Source organism: Patagioenas fasciata, chromosome 3 (genome assembly GCF_037038585.1).
Source record: "Patagioenas fasciata isolate bPatFas1 chromosome 3, bPatFas1.hap1, whole genome shotgun sequence".
Taxonomy (NCBI): domain Eukaryota; kingdom Metazoa; phylum Chordata; class Aves; order Columbiformes; family Columbidae; genus Patagioenas; species Patagioenas fasciata.
In genome coordinates this window covers 109119928-109137454 of record NC_092522.1, presented here as the reverse complement: position 1 = coordinate 109137454, position 17527 = coordinate 109119928, and the positions used below count along the sequence as shown (strand labels likewise).

General features: G+C 40.9%; 1 long non-coding RNA gene across 4 annotated transcripts in view; it reads left to right on the top strand.

Annotated features, from left to right (window-relative positions):
• LOC136099554 (uncharacterized) overlaps positions 1-16936 on the top strand; it is a 34781-nt gene extending 17845 nt beyond the window's left edge. For 2 of the 4 annotated variants that reach the window (XR_011738529.1, XR_010651097.2), the window contains exons 2-3: positions 28-272; positions 12599-12901. This is a non-coding gene — a long non-coding RNA (uncharacterized lncRNA). Of the gene's footprint in view, positions 1-27; positions 273-12598; positions 12902-15490 lie in introns of those variants that run through there. The other 2 variants (XR_011738530.1, XR_011738528.1) reach the window with 2 other exon arrangements.
• Positions 16937-17527: the final 591 nt, after the last annotated feature.

The following is a 17527-nucleotide window of genomic DNA, read 5'->3' as shown; positions in this document are numbered from 1 at the left end:
ATCATGTCTCCTATGCTTTTGTTGCAGGGAGAGCAGATGATGGAGAGTTTGTGCCAGTGACCAAGGGACCACTGCATTATCTGCACCATTCTGCACACCTGCAGCTTCCTCCGCACTGGTCACCTCAGCATTTGTGCCCTAAATATGGCAGTTGATATTTCCCCAGGAGAATAAGATTCCCTCTAGCGCTGAAAAATACCTTTTGCTGAGGAACAGCAGGTTGTGAGGGTCACTGGGTGGGATGGATGCAGCTGGACACACAATGCAACGCTGTAAGTGTGATATTTAAATCATTGCTCTTGCCCCTGCACCCTCTGTCTTTCCAAACTGCAATTGTCTTGGTGTAGCTCAGCTCTTTGTTACATTTTAACATTCTGTTACACTTTAACAGATTTGGGTCATGTCTGCACTTTTCTTTTGCCAAGCAGAAAAGTTGCAATAATAATTTTGAGGGCTATTAAGACAGTGTTGGGAATAATCAATGAAATAAGAGCCCCTGGGTTATAGGCTGTGCCAGCCCTGTCTGGTCTGGCGTAGGTTGGGGGTCTGGCATGTAAAGCAGGGCAATAAAAAAAAGACTGGGAGCAAGATTTGCAGAAAACAATTGTTTATTGCTTTAACTCCAGCATATGCGTCATTTCACAGCACAGCAAGCAGCAGTCAGGGATTTTGCATAAAACAGTTGGTCAGGGCATTCTGCACAATTTGCCCCTCCCATTTATCCCGGGTGAGTGAACAGGCTGTGGCAGGCACAGGTGGTGAACATGGCTGCATTTGGGCTTCTCACTCTCTGCCTTGTGCCATCTGCTCCTCCTTGCTCCTGCAAATACCGTGCAGGAGACAGCAGAGGAGCAGAATCCTGTTCAGGTTAGTCTGAGATCTGACTCTCTTCCTTTTGAGGGCTATTCCTCTGGCCTTCAGGTGAACAAGCACATTTTCTACAGCCAGTCCCCCCGTGCTTGGGGCTCATCTCATAGCTGTGAGACACCTCTTTTCTCATGGGAGAAGATTGTGATGGAGTGGGAGTCCCTTTGTCTTCATGGCTAGAGTGAATTCTTCACAGAGGAGTTCTAGTTGAGTCCTCTCTCTTTACAGTGCTATGGTACCTGAAGCTGATTGCATCTGGGCTGCTGTGGTCCTGCTGTCATGCATATTCCCATTGCTTGCATTGCACAAGCTCATAAATTACGTGGTGCTCTGGCTCTGGGAGCTGCTCTGGCTGTGAAATAATCACTTCCTTGGTGGAGCCAGCTGTCAGCCCCCTGAACTGTCTCAGTGTGTGGTTGCAATAGTGGCAGTGCTAGCAAAAAGAAAAGGAAGGGAATGTAGCTGGGAAGTCCTGCAGATGGCAGGACTACAGCAGCCCAGATTTAGTACCAGCAGCTGCTGTGCAATTGCAATGTCCCTTTCTGCAGATACTCACCTGGATGTGTGTGATGGACTTTGAATGGGTCTGTACCTCTTCACACAGCTCTCTGACCACTTCCAAGCAGATATCCAGCCTGCTGCTGCTGCTTCTGCTGCTGCTCGAGCCAGAGCTGAAAGTGGTATGTTGCTCATGCAGTAATAGATTACAAAGGGTAATGTAAAACATTATATCTGCTACTGAGCTAGGTGGTAATGGAAGGTGATTGAGCAATGCGCAGGTCTCACACTTATGATGGTGGAAACATGGCTGAAGTGTATGGCTTTGCATCACTTCCTCTGGATTCTCTCCCATATCTTCTTCTGTATATTTTTCCAATACATCAAAATCACTTTGGATTCTAATCCTGTCAAGCAATGTCCTTTCGGACCTTCACACTTTCATGTTGTCTGAAAATTTAATAGAAATGTTTTCTAGTTCATCATCCAGGTTGTGAATGAAACTTGTGAATGAAACTGGACCTGGACCAGATTCCTATAGCCCCAAGCTTGACAGAAACATATGACTTGATCCATCCCACAATTTTAACAGCGGTCCATTAATAATTACTCTTAGCATATTGTTGACCAATTTGGTTTTGTACCTACCTTCCATTAGTTTCAACTAAATGTCTTCTAAAATTCAGCCCTCCCAACTGTGTCCCACTTTCGCTGCATTACTGGGTTCTTACATACCAAGAAGATGGGCACTTTTAGGGAAGTTTAACTGACCTCTGAAGGCAGCCTATTTCTACACACTTAGGGACACTTGGAAGCATAGTCTCTAATCCTCCCACAATGGTGGGAAATAATTATGGTGATTTCACAACAGAATGACAATAAATAAATTACCTGTCACTGGACTACATTTTCTGTGAACAAAAAAGATCTGCTGACTTTTTTCACAGAAAAGCAAAGAAAGCAAAGCGTCATTAGTGTGACTGTTCACCATAGTTTTGCAACCAGCAAGGCTGTTTGGTTGTTTTCTTTGTGGAACATGTATGTGGCATCCCTGTGACAATAAGTCTTGCCCACTGTCTAAAGCAGTAACTCCTTGCACACATCAATAGGCAGTTGGGGCTGCAAGCCCAGCTGCTCCTGAAGGAAGCCTTTATATCTGCATGCTATGATATTGCATCTTCAGTGCTGGTCTTTAAAATACTATGTTTGTTCTTTTATCTCACTGTATTACAGTTCCCTACTTGCTGCACGTAATAGTCACTAAAGTGAAGGAGATGGCAGGTAATCCCTGCCTCACTGTCTGCTCAGCTGTTCCTCTCAGTGGTAAACCGAAAGCCAAAAAAAAGGTGCATGACAGTAAAACTATAGAAATCATGTAAATGAATAATAGATAAAGACAGAAAAAAAGGCCATTCAATCTCTCGTTCCACAATTTTCAGAGGAAAGCTTAACTGAAGGCCTAAGACCAATACCACTCAATTCCATACATAAACCAGTTGCCGCCTCCGTTTTTGCCTGGAGGCCACTGCTTGCAGTCAGCGTCTAGAGGCAGCTTTGGGTTTACTTAGTGAGAAGGTATTATTTGAAGTGTGCACATGCATCCTGGCAGCCTTGAAGACACAAAATCTCCTTTAGGCATAAGCAGTCATCTAACAGAGTATAAAATACTTAATTGGCTTATCACAATCACTTTAAGGTGAGTGAGGAAATGTTTTCTGCTACACTGTTTGTGTGGTGATACAAGTTCACTGTGGTGATGGCAGTCAGCTCAGAGATGTTATTTTCTCTTTTATTTTATGACAAATTGTAGAATCACCAGATTTTTCCCATTGTAACTGAATCTTTTTACTGGATGTGATAAAGAAGTCTCTGTAGTAAGTTGGATAAAATTAGGTCATGGCAACATGCAGTCAGTCTCTGAGTCTGCCAGATATTTCAGTTTTGACCTTTACTGTCCACACTACTCGACTTAATTATGGCTAGAGAGTACGTACCATTATTAGTCTTCACAGAAATCCCTTAGCCAAACTGCTTGCTAAAGATAACGTATTGTCTGTTGGTAGCTTGTACTTGTTTTAAGTCTGTGTGGCATCTATGACCATTGTAGCAGACTATGATAGTGACGTTCAAAATTGTATCATGTTTAGATGTTGCATCTGGAAATCACTTAGCACAATGATACTATGTCTGTACGGTCTAGGGGACATGAATTCCCTTTGGCCTGCGCCTTGCTAGGTGGTAACACATACTGCTATAAATTCAAGGTCAATATGATATTATTCTGATATTTACTATTTTATATTCACTTTCCAGGATATAAATTAGTACCTGGTTCAGGGCAGTGATGAAGACATCTTCAGACATTAAGTCTGTATCTTCCCCTATGGCTGGCAGAAAATTTGTGGTGTGTGGTAATGCATGTCTAATTGTGATTTACCACTTTCGGAAACTGGTAGGGAGCTTCTAGAAAGATGTTGATCCTGTTCCGCTACTTGGAAGTAGTAGGAAAAAACTAAGAGGAAAGGCAGGAAAGCCCCAGTCGCCCACAGAAGACTGCTATCTTGAAGTAAACTTAGTCTGACAGCACGAAATAGGAAACATCTTTCAGAAAAAGGTTCAAGGTTTCTTTCAAGGGGGCGTCTACGGGAGAAGCATTGGGTTATTGTCCCCTGCAGGCAGGAAAAAGATCATAGTAACAATATGAGCTGTGTGGGAGGTCCTTCACAATCTGCCTCCGTTAAAGAAAGATGAGTGTGTGTTTAATTCTAATTTTACTGTCTGAAAGAAATAAAGTACATAAGAAAAATGTGTTCCTAAACTCAGTGAAATTCACCACAGTCTAATAGCTTTAATGCCAAGATATCTGCCCACAGTCTAATCAGAGAGGTGTTTTATGAAGCAAACACCTTCTAACACTACTATGGCAGCGTCAGCCAATTCTTGCTTGAATAAAGAAACCAATGAAGCTACATAGCACGTTATTTAAGAATTTTCTAACCTGCCAATTTCATAGCTATGGAGATATTTTTCCTTAAAGCAACGGAAGTAGGAATATTGGAACTGCTATTGTAGGTTTCCACCCTCCAGACTTTTTATGAATAAGACCTAACATTTCAAGCTTTAAGCACTCATTAGTTTTTTTTACCTCCCAGGAATGATATCACCATTTTATTAAAAACCCTTTCAAGCTTCTCAGCATGTTTCCTCAAGAAATTCAGCTAGTTAATTCTGGTACAATTAACTAATGTATATAGGTGTGTACATATATATGTATATATATATATGTATATAATTATTTATTTTTTTCCCCCCCTGGAGGATTTACCCTTCTTTATCAGTTCAGGTAAAAATCTAATTGACCCAAAGCATCACAATAAGGCAATGATGCGTCCTGGATGAAAATACAAAGTGTAGAGGACTCCTAGGGGGCGGGGGAGTAGGTCATTTTCACAGTCATAGTTCTCCCTCAGCCCATTTTTATTCTTTTTGTTTAAACATTGAAGGCATTCTTGATTTTTAAAAAAACTTTTTTCCTCCTCAAGTTCAGGCCTTGATATAATAAATCTACAAATTATGTCAAAGTAGCCAACATAGTTCAGATACAAGTTTACAAGGGTGTATTATAAACAGTTGTATTCAGAAATGTTGTTTTAACAGCTCTTCTTCATAGACATTCTGGGTAGTCACATCACATGTTTATTGTCAATAAATGTTTGCAACAACTTGCAAAAAGATTTGGGCATTTGCCCACAGCCTAAATTTAATGCAACTCAAGATATAAACATCAATGATTTTAGCATTTGCGGTATATTAGAAACACCAGCCATTTTTTTCAGTGTTTGTTTTTGTATGGTTCCCTGTGAAGACTGAAGAGACTAATTTCTCTCCCCGAGCACAGGAATAACAGATGGTGTCAGTCAGGTAGACCTGCCAGGATGCGTGTGAACAGACAATCAAGAGATGAGAAGATTTACTTTGGAAACACGACAGAGAGCAACAGCCAAAACATCCCGTTTCATAATTGCTTGAGTGAGAAAATACTTTTCCTTACTTCTCCTGAGTGGAGAGCGGTAACGGGATCATCTCAGATGTATTCAGATGCAACTTGAAATTGAAAAAGGGAGGTCAGGGCAGGGAGCAGACTGGCGGTCCTTCAGAAGGGCTTGAATTCTGAACTGTTAAGCAAAAAAAAATGGACTCTGACGAACGATCAAAACTTTGCTTTTCCATTTAAAGGCTTCTGATAGATGACTAGTCAGAAGAGCAGGGATAAGGCCTTTCTGTCTCTAAAATCAAAAAATATGTTCAAGTGCTGGCTTGGGAAAACACTTTTCTGTGTTGCAGCAAGCTTCTCTTGATTGTAGAGTTCATGGTAGCTTGGTGTCCAAGTGGGATTTGCGCTCCCCCAAAGATGTCCCTGTGAGAGCTTTGGTTCAGTGAGAAGCTGCTCAGTCCCCAGTTTCCAGGACAGGTGGGATATGGTACAAAGTAGTGGCTCAGGGTCTCATGCTGAGAAAGAACAATTCCAGAAAATGTGTAAAAAAGATGGAATAATCAACTGGAACTGAGGCAGCTTCCTACAGCATTTGAGGTTTTCTTACATTTACATGTCATTCTTCAGAGAATTCCTGACAGAAGAGGTTATGTGAAAAATGTATGTTTTCCAAGGCATCAGTTCATAGAAAAACATAAAAAAAAATGGAATATGCAAATCATATGTGTAGCTTTCCTCATCAGTGTGTCTCCATTTATAGGGCATTTTGAGTGAGAGCATGAGGCCGCTTAACCTCACCTGGCAAAGCCCTTTCAGCTTTTTTTGCTGATTCCATATCTGTACATCCCCTTGTTGGTCAACTGAAAGGGTGTGATTTCCCGTCGTGGCAGCTCAAGCCGGGGCATATCTATTTGTGCAGGTGTAGAGCACAGTGGTAGAGGGTGCCTGATAAGAGCCCAGCGTGGTGGCTGCGATGTGATGGTGTTTGAAACAGATTGCTCTGTTTCAATACCCTCTCTCTAAAATGGAGTAACATCAGGTTAAGAAAAAAATCAGTGGAAATTTTTTTTAAAAAGTTAATATTGTTTTGTTCTGGTACCTTAAAAGGCTCATGCATTGAAGAAATGTTTCACTTCTATGTTACAATGCCTTTTTATAACTTTCATATTTAGAATTCAAATATTTCAGAACTTTTCATTTTAGAAAAAGATGCTACTTGTTGTCCTGATTTCAGGCAAAATATTTTAAAAGTCTCCGTTGTTTTGGTTTTGATCAGCTCTAATTATTTATAGCATTGCCAGTATCTATATATGGGAAAAGCTAATTTGTTTTCAAGCAACCTTGTCAGCTCTTCGAGGGACCTGTGAAATGAGTGAGGAGGGCTTAAGAGAGAGATATTTATAGAGCTCAGTACCAAGTCATCTTAAGCCAGCAAGATAATGAGTAATGAGTAGCCTTTGTGGTGGACCTGTCACAGGAGTTTGTTCCACACTGTGTGCTGCAGGGATCCCAGGGGGACTTAGACAGAGATTAACCAAGACCACTGACTAGTTCAGCTTTGCACTGGGCTGGTGGCTGTTCCTGCTGGCAGCTGCAGGAACGATGTAGCTCTTCCCATTCTGCTGCTCTAAAGGCCCTGTCAGCTCTTCCCAGAGACCAAAGTATCCTGTTTGTTATTAAAATACATTATATTCTAGTGTACATAGGCAGAAGTATAGAAGTATAAATACTTTTCAAGTAAAAGTGATAAAGACAGCCTGTTTTGAGGAGGAACATTTTGTCCATTCCCAGCTGTTCCTCTTCTTCTTGAAGGTTATGTCTGTTCCACCTTACTCAGAAAATTGACTCAAACTCCTGAGCCAGACAGCACCCCCCCAAAAAAAACCCAAACACTCCAACACCCCCAAAACAAACAAATAAACCAAACCAAACCAAAACCAACCAACCACACACACACACAGACACAAACAAAACCAAACACCCAAAACCAACAAAACAAAAAAACCCACACCCCAAAACAAAATTGAAACAACTCCTGCAGGAAGCAAACTGGGTTATTTGTCTCCTTTCTGAAAATCACCTAATGTTTTGGTATTAAGCAGTGTGTGCAGGAAGCAGGAGCTGGGGACCTTTCAGGATGTTGCACACACTCCTGGTCTCTGCTTCTGTTGCTTCCTGAGGACTTCGACACTCATGAAGCCCCAAAGAGCCCTGAAAACCCTGATACTTCAGGGTTTATATTAAAATTCTAGTTTCTTAGGAATGCAAAGATAATTTTTTTAGACTTTACCCTTTATTTTGCTCCTCCTGTAGCATTAATCATAGTATTTTGGAATTTATTTCAGTAACTGTTAAGAGTTCTGCTTTCAGATCTGAAGTGCAGCTGAAAACCACACTAATGTAAAGAATGGTTTTAGCGATGGGTAGGAAAAGCGGGGATTACCCATGCTACTGGAAAAACTTATTCCATCTAGCAGTCGAATTCCTCACACAGTCAAATGAGAAAGCAGAGGCTTTTAGTGGGTATGAATTATCCTGGCAACAATAACTTTAATTATGGTACAGCCACTAGAAAATTCTAAGTCCACTTCGCCCTTCCTTTCAATTCAGCTTTCTTCTGAGAGACACATATTAAAGATTTTTAAAAACCTTCTGTGTCCCATTTCCTGCGTGGGACCTTAATCTTGTCAAAAATATTCATTGCACTGAAAGGTTATTTCTGTCTTGTTTTGATGCTACAGATTTATAAAATGAGATCATTTCTGTTGAATGCCCAGCTGTTTGAGAATCTGCATCTCTTCTTAAGAAGTGCAAGAAGAAAACACAGTGTCCTTGCCAGAAAAACAATCAGATAACAAGTTTTTATTTAATTGGGAAGAAAAGAATCAGACATGATGTGATGTGTGGATGAATCAGCAGAGACAAGAATGACTGTGACCCAAAAAATGTTTAATCTTGAAGTGACTGCGATACTGTGTGCGGAATTACTTCTAAGTTTTGCACTGTAGTTTTCCATCCTCACTGCATAATATTCCTAATATGCTACATTTCCATACTGTGCTTATTCTGCTGATTTTATCACAAATCTTGGGACCATTGTTTATCTTCTTAGGATCCGGTCCTAGAAGTGGTATGGGAGGAATCTTGGATATCACTTTAGTTCAATTTTAGTGTCTGATCACCCTGGCTACAGAAAAGAAAATGCAAGCCTAATGAAGATCAACCTAGAGTTTCTACAACATTTCTGTGCTGCCCAGAAGAGCTGGTGTGTTTTAGATCCTTACACAATAAAAACCAGCAGCGGAAGTTAAGTAGGAGTTGCAACATGCAGCAAGATTATTATTTGAAATTTTATATCAGGGGAAAGTGAAAAAGAAAGGCTATGTGGTTTGCTCTGTGGTTAACATGCAGTCACTGCCTTGCTGTTGCTAGACATTTTGGATGAAATACAATATAGTCACTGAATTTCCAGATAAACTATCTTTTTCCTCCCTTTACCATTCCTCTGGATTATTTCTTATAAAACCATTGTTTATGGCTTTACATTTAAAGGACCATTATCAGAGTTTGAGATACAAGAATTATAGTAATTTGAACAAATTTCAGCATGTTGATTGATTTATTATGATGTTTGCAGCATGGAGAGAGTGTTTAATTATAGCAGAAGGCACTTCTCCTTTACATGGAATTGTTCAATTATGAATTCTGTGGTGGCTCTAGAAATGGAAAGAATGACTGAACTTGAACAATAAAACAAAAGACAGACACTGCTAATGCTCTGCTGGGATGTGGTTAAAGACAGAGCTCATGGGAAAGCAAAGTGCTTGCACAAATACAATCATCATATCATCAATTAATTATTATTCAGAATGTTTTCCACCAAACTCTTCATGCTGATGAATGAAAACAAATTCTGAAGCCATCTCTGCTGGTATGCCCTTCCTTACCTGTCTGAAGGGCTATGCAGCTTTATTAAAACTGCTGAAGACAGAGATACAGAAAAATTTTACATTTGATCTCCTTCGATGATGTCTTGATAAGTTGCTACAGTGGCAAACAGTTGTACAAGAATATTTTGGAAATGAGGCAGAACTTCCAACAAACAACTTTGGCATTATTACAGCTAAAATACTTTTGAAATTTTTAAAAGGTAAAGTTCCACGGAATATTTTTACTATGGTCCTGCTCTGCTGAAGGAGGCTGAGCCATTTTCTGGTTCAACTCTTCTCTATAGGTGCTGAACTTTGCATCTTGATTCTGCCACTGTCTCCTACTTACAAACTATCACTTTTATCACTTTCAAACTGATAAAAGCCTTTTTTTTTTCTTTCACAACATCAACTACTGTCAGGAACTTTCAGCCACCTGAGGCCAAAAGAACATCAGGATTTTAAAAGGATAACAAAACCCTCTCTCATAGGGATAATTGGAGCTTACACAGGCATGGGACGTGAATGCTAAAAGGATATAAACCACCCTGCATTTTACCTTTGTATCCTGAACACCTACAGAGCATGCAACATGCTGAGGTGCTTTTAAAGTCCTTGTTATCACACATTGCTGTATCTTTACCAAGTTAAAGTCACACCTCATGCCTTATTGAAATGTAGAATTATAGAATTGTTCGGGTTGGAAGAGACCCTCAAGATCATCAAGTCCAACCATTAACCTAACACCACCAAGTCCCACTAAACCATGTCCTTAAGTGCCACATCTACATGTCTTTTAAACACCTCCAGGGATGGTGACTCCACTACTTCCCTGGGCAGCCTGTTCCAATACGTGACAATCCATTCCATGAAGAATTTTTTCCTAATATCCGATCTGAACCTCCCCTGGTGCAACTTGAGGCCATTTAGTCTTGTTCTGTCACTTGCTACTTGGGAGAAGAGACCAACACCCTCTATGCTGCAACCTCCTTTCAGGTAGTTGTAGACAGTGATAAGGTCTCCCCTCAGCCTCCTTTTCTCCAGGCTAAACAGCCCCAGTTCCCTTAGCTGCTCCTCATCAGACTTGTGCTCCAGGCCCCTCACCAGCTTCGTCACCCTCCTCTGCACTCTCTCCAGCACCTCAATGTCCTTCTTATGATGAGGGGCCCAAAACTGAACACAGGATTCAAAGTGGGGCCTCACCATTGCTGAGTACAGTAGGACGATCACTTCTCTAGTCCTGCTGGCCACACTATTTCGGATACAAGCCAGGATGCTGTTGACCTTTTTGGCCACCTGGGCACACTGCTGGCTCATGTTCAGCTGGCTGTCAATCAGCTACCCCAGATCCTTCTCCACCAGGCAGCTTTCCAGCCACTCTTCCCTGAGCCTTTAGCACTGCCCGGAATTGTTGTGACCCAAGTGCAGGACCCGGCATTTGGCCTTGTTTAACCTCTTCTTGACCTCTGGTCACGATGCTCTTTGTGTCTTGCTTAACTCTTCCCCTTTCGGAAAGCAGAGAGTTTGCCAGATGATGATGAGCCTTTCATGAGAACCTGGCATGGCCTGCTGGATCAGGCCCCTCTCTGTGCAGCACCATCTCCAACAGTGGCACTGGGAGCTGGGACAGGCATCGTGTCGGCACGTCTTGGTGCAGGTCTGAAGAGCAGGTGGAGAGAGTAACTCAGAAGTCCAAAGAGCAGGTGGAGAGAGTAACTCAGAAGTCCAACCAGTATCTGCCCTTCATCGTTTGTGGGATGCTGATGCAGGAAAACAATCAAGAAGAAGATGTATATAAAAGTTCTCGAAGGCCTTTGATTCAAGCTGATATTTTTTCATAAAGTTAGCTTGGAAACACCAATAATCTTCCAATTGAAGACAGCTGAGTATAGCCAGATTTTATAATAATTAATGTCTGCCTCATTTTTGTGGTGTTTCAAAGACAGTACCTTTCCCAAATAATAACTTAGAAATAAAATTTGTTAAGGAGAAAGAACCAAGAAATACTTTAAAGACAACTGGAAGATCTTTTTGGTCAATTTATTAAATGACCAGAAAGTTATCTTTCCTCACCTGAGAGAGAAGACAACCTTGGCTAACATCGCATCTTGGTTCAGGGAAGACAAAAGTTAAAAATAGAAGAATTGTTTATGAGAAATATAAAAAAATAGAAATGGGCAAAGTTGACGGAGGAAACCAAAGGCATTAAAGAAAATCTATGGTCCGTTAGACTCCAAACAATACTTGATTTTACCTGAAGGAAAGGTGGCTTGCACTGACTGACGATCTTAGTCATAGAGAGAAACCTTAAAAGACTTGACCAACTGGAGAGGGCCGTGCAAAACTCAGTCATGAGTGGGAAATAGGAGGCAGAAAAGAGCAGTTTCAATTTAGTCATCAATGTAAGCTGAGACCAAAGTGGACACCCCTGCTTGCTCCCATCTCCATGCTGCAGCCACCTCTTCCCATGCCGTCCCTTGCACTGATGCTTCTCTGACCACTCAGTGCTTCAGTTAAGGGAGCCAAACTAGCAAAAATCTACTGACTTGTATTTTTCTTAATTGATAGGGTGTTTTCTGTTAGTTTAGTTGTTTTAACTGCCTTGTGGTAGGATCAGGAAAGCATCAGCACAAGAGCCAAGGCCAAGGGTGGGGAACGGACTGCATTTTAGCAGCAGCTTGCCATTGGAATGGCTTTGCTGTGTTTAAAACCATACCCTTAAACTCGCTTCTTTGGAAAGTGTTTTGCTTTCTAGTTCCAACATCACAACACCACCAATCACAAAAAAACACTTATCCTCCGATTTAATTGTTAAATAATCTGCAAGGATTGGGAAGCAGTAAACATTGTTGTGGTTGTAACTACTTTCTCCTGTGTTAGTTTGCTTTATTTCTTCCTGAAGCAAATGATGCAAAGAGCTTATAGCTGCAAGAGCCTTCACAAATGCACTTTATCTCTCTTCTTTCTTACAGTTCATGCTTTTTTTTTTTTTGAATAAAGGAACAAAAACAGTTTCAAAAGACACAGCCCTTAAGTTAGCTTTTAACAGCAGAATGGTAAACAGAGCAATTGTGACAAACTGTAAATCAATTTAATTCAGATTGTCATATTTTCACGTCATACATTTTTTTGAAGAAATGGATAATTTCTTCCTCAGTCAGTACTTACAGCCATGAATTATTCTCTGCAGTTCTTCAAGGAGTGAAGTACTGTTTGTGTTTTCCTACCTCTTCTTAAAAACCATCTTGGAAGATCCATAAGGATCACTTATCATCTTCTAATCTAATATTTTTATCTCTGTGTTTTCCAGAGTGTCCGCAGCAAGGATGGAAAGAGCAAAACTGAATCAAGTGTACTAAGCCCAGCCTGTACTTTCTAGACAATGCAGTGCCGGCTGTACCCTGAAGCTGTGGTCATTTTAGTCTTGTACTGACAGTGAGTTTTGCAGGTGCATTCACCCTCCTCACCTGCAAATCCTTCCTGAGATTCCTGCTCCATCTCAGTTCACATCCAGCTTGCTGTGAACTCTGCTGAGAAACCTCCTTGCCAAGTAAGAACAAATGATACCAGCTGGCAACAGTCACCTTACCTGTATAAAAAAACTTCAACAATATTTATGTGTTTTTTTCTGGCTTAACTAAGCCTCATCCTGAAACTCCATCTTTACAAATGAAGGTGTAAAATATTGCTTAACAGACTCTGCGTATCATAATGTAAAAACGCTGTGAGCCTGTAATAATCCTCTCATGGAAATGGAGTTGACTGTGTAGATCTAAAATTCCTTTTAATGTAGATTACTAGATAGAGGACTTGCACAGTCTCAGACAAAAATAATTTGCTGTCTCTATCATCATAACTTTCAGAACGATTTTTGACATTGCAAGTCCAATGCAAAATCTTCCATAACTGAATGGAAATAAAAGACATTTCTGAAGGAAGACACAGTGGCCACTCAGTAAAATGTATTTTTTTAACTGAAAGTTTTTTTTTTTTTTTAAGAAAAATATCAATTCAGACAAATATATTGGTAATGCATACACCTTCCAGTGCAAAAAAAGCACCACCTGTGTATTGTAGGTATTGACTCTTGGCTGCACCTCGCAGTGAGGTGAGCAAGAGCAGCCCATGGACCTTATGCAGCAGCGCCTCTTAGTGATAGAAGGGAATTCTGCATCCAGTTAATGAGCAGAAATATTTTTGCTTGCCTTGCCTTTTACTTGATTTCAAAGTAGCTAACACAGCAGACAAACATTTTAATTTCCAATAACTTATATCTGAGAATTATCCTTACCATTCAAGGCATAATTCTTGTTACATTTATGGCTATGCATGGACTTGCACTGCAATCTCCCCCTCAGATCATGGGTTGACATTTATGGTTCTTAGCTTAGATATACTTCTAACATCCAAGAAAAATCTATTATCTGTTATTTTAAAAAAACTATAATTTAAAATTTATTAAGATTTTTTATTTAGATATGTTCAATTTCCTAACCATTAGAATTTCAAAAGATTGCAGTCTGAATTGTTCTTTTATACCAGCTAAACTGGCTGAAATTCAGTGGCAGCTTTTATATCTTCACAGGTATTGATATTGCAGTATAATTTTTCAAACAACTTTTGCAACTCTCTGGATTTCAGTCTGACATCTTTTGAAAGTGTAATGGAGGCCAGCTTATTAGTGGGATACTCGATCAACATGAGTTCAAAAAGAGTCATGAAAGTAAAACCAAAAGGAATATAAGAAGAGTGGAAGGTACTGAGCGAAACTCATTTAACCCAACATGGTCTCTACAATAAGTATTGATTCTAAGTACTCAATACAGATTACTCTAGTTAGCAGAAAAAAAGACATATTTATTATTTTTAAACTCAGAACCATAAGCCTTTTATAACATCCAGAATATTTGGTTGGGAAAAACTGGTAGCCTATGTATCTTTCTTCCTATGCCCAGAAATACTTTGTATGCCAAATATATTTGAAAAAAACTTAAAGTAATTCCACAGGTCAGATGGGGGACTATGATAACAAAGTCAGTAAATAAATCTGTAATACATGTGGCTCTAATCCTTGAACACGTCTGCAGACCTGAATTGTTAGTTCCGGCTTGCTTCTATGGTTTTCAAACGCTTGCATTAGAAGCTTCATTATGGGTTGGTTTAGAGTTTCCTCTGGTTCCTTATGTTCTTTGTGAGACCCACTTTCTGTCAGACTTCTTGATTCCCATTCTAACATTGGTGCTGCTTGTCAGATGAGCTGGAGTCGTGTCCTTGGGAGCACAGCCGAGGCAGAAGCCCCCACTGCTGCTGGGCACCGCTTGCTTGGCTTCCCCGGCCCCGGGCCCAGAAACAGCCTCAGCTCTTCTCCCCGCTTCTCCATTTGGGGTGCCGGGGGGGGGGCAGAGGTGTCTGTCCATGAGCTTTTGAAGCTGCTGGCAGATTTCAGGCACATTTGGCAGAAGGATTTGGGTTGTAAGGCAAATCAGAAAGCAAGGACGTCCAGTTCGGGGTGAGATATCTGGTTTGCAGCAGCATTTTGGCTCTACCAAAGCTCTTCTCCCACAAGCCTCTTTGAAACCGAGGGAGACAAGCAGTTGCTGTCGAAGGCCTCCAGAGGGAGATCCTGCCCATCTAACCCGAGTGCCTAAATTCCGCTCCTGAATTCCACCCCAAATTCCTGAAATTTTCATGAAATTAGTTGGCGAGGGCGTGGAGAGGGAAGCTATAAATACCGTGCCTGAAGCAGCAGCTGCAGCGTGAGTTCACCTGTAATGGGTGGTGAGAGAGAATCTGAACTGGAAAAACACCCTAATCCCTCCACTCCTGGGAAAAGCTGTAACCAGAGTTCAAACCCCATAACCCCAGTTGTCTGAGAACCCTTCATTAGGTCCAGTAATCATTCATTACATGAGAAAGCAATATTGAATTATCAGACTGGATACATAGACCTTACTGAATGTTAGCAATTCTTTACATAGCTCAAAGCAGCGTACAGAGACATGGAGGAACAGCTGTGAGTGCTAAGAGATGGTACAAACCTGAAGAAAATCCCTGGCAAAGCCAGAAGTGGATGTTTTGAGTTCAGGGAGTTAAATTCACTGGAGTGTGGTTATACCTATTTAAATTAAAATATGTTCTGACAGTGGTTTTGAGATACCATTCCCTGCAGGTGAGCTTTGGTAAACACCTACATCTTTTCCAGGATGTACTGATCTGGCTTAACAAAGGCATGAATTGCAGCAGTTTGAAGACCACAAGTAGGAGGGGATGTTGAGGAGGCTGCCTGCCCATGGCAGACGTGACGATGAAGCCCCTGTGTGGGAAGAACCGTAGTTCTGTGTAACATCTCAGCAATTATGGCAAGCAGAAAACATCAGAAAAGATGGTCCTGACCAAACATCCTCAAGGGTGGCAATTAACATGACTGACTACTGCTCTATGTCAAAGAACAGTACCAGAACCTAAGAGCCTCAGACTCCCTTGGAGATGGGTAAGAGCTGATCAAATCACACCTAACAGTAGCTGTAGTAGTCAAAGAGTTAATTTAATCTGTCTGGTAGTTATTCACTACTGTCACCAGTAAGGTGTGTGCCTGTGTTTATCCTTTGGAGAGGGAATAGCTACTGGTCCTGACTGAGGGTCCCTTTTCCACCCTTGCCACCAGGACTGGCTGTTGAGTGAACCAAGAGGAACTGCCTGAATTGCCTGTCAGCTGGTGCCATGTTCACACCTGGTCATTAAAGGAGCACCCATGGAAGTTTCTCAGGCAAAAACACTGAAGAAAATGAACATGAAGGAGAAGGTGCTAAGCCCTGCTGTGTGTGCTCCAAAAAGGTCTATGCCCTGATGCCATGCTCCTGTCCAGGGTGAGGGTGATCTTAACCTGCTGCATTTTTGTTAGACCTTTCTAAAGGCACTTTACTGCTAAATGAAAACATTCAGGACTTCAGCAATTTCATATGCATGGCTTCACACTTGCAGCTGCTCTGCCTTTTCTCTCTACTCAGTGTTGGTGAGGCTCCATCTGAAATACGGGTTTCAGAGAGAGTTCTTTGGTTCAGTTAGGAAGTAAATTCAGTGGGAAAGGAGGAGAAGTAATACGACAAGAAATCTCGGGTGTATCCACAGGACGCAGGTACACGTGAAATAAATCCACCACGGTCACTGAAATGATGCAGAAGGTGCACAACAACATCATTGAGCACACATCACCACGCCAGCCCATCAGACACACCGTTCATGTGGTGGGCAGCCGTGACACACTGAAACAGAAAGAACAGCACATCCCAGAGGTTACAGCAAACGCACACCCACATCTGTCCAATTTCACACCAACTTCTGTTTGAGATTTCTGTAGAAAAATATGTCTAATATATATAACTGTACAAGTAGATCAATAACATATTGTTCAGTGGTAAGGAGCTTGTGGCTTCATATGGCTACAGTGATTCAATTAAAATATTTTTTATCTAATACAGCAACACATAAGGCAGCATATGCCACTTCTGAGAGAAATAGGATTTTCAATTATCAAGTCAAAATAACATAGAAAACCTACATTCACCAAAAAAAGTAGAATGCAAAGTTTGATAAATAAAGTTGGAATTGAAAATAGTATTGATTAAAAACTTCTAAATGTTTTAAGAAAGTCCTGCTTTGTGAAAATATTTATTTTTCTATAGTTTTTACCATGAAAATTATTTTACATGGATATTACTCCACAAATCACAGCTATACTCTCATAGGAGAAACACCAAACCTCAGAACAAGGCTTTTCTGATCTCTGCAAAGATTGAATGCATCATATATGTTCTTCATGAGCTATTCTGGTTTATTACTTTATCTCCGATCACCTGGTTTAAGGCAAAGTCAGGTGATGTAAACTCCTTAACTAGTCCTCCATCTAACTTTCCTCATTATCTTTGTTCTTCCTTTTAATTGGCAGCCGCCATCTTTATGTCAGCCAGGTTGCAGCTGGGTTTTGCTCGTCAGCAGCTTCTTGTACCAGAGAATAGTTACGCTGCTCTGGCTTCGATACTCCTTTTTTTTCTGAGCATTTGATTCCTTACTCATACTGACAGTCGAGGCCGCTTTGAGTCACACTCTTGTGAGAATCTCTCTTGAAGATTTGAGTATTACTACAAGATCTGTCGTGGTGTGAAACACAGCGGATCATGTTCCTGTCTAGAAATGACTTCCCGGAAAGCTGTGCATAGACAAACACACATAGGATTATGAT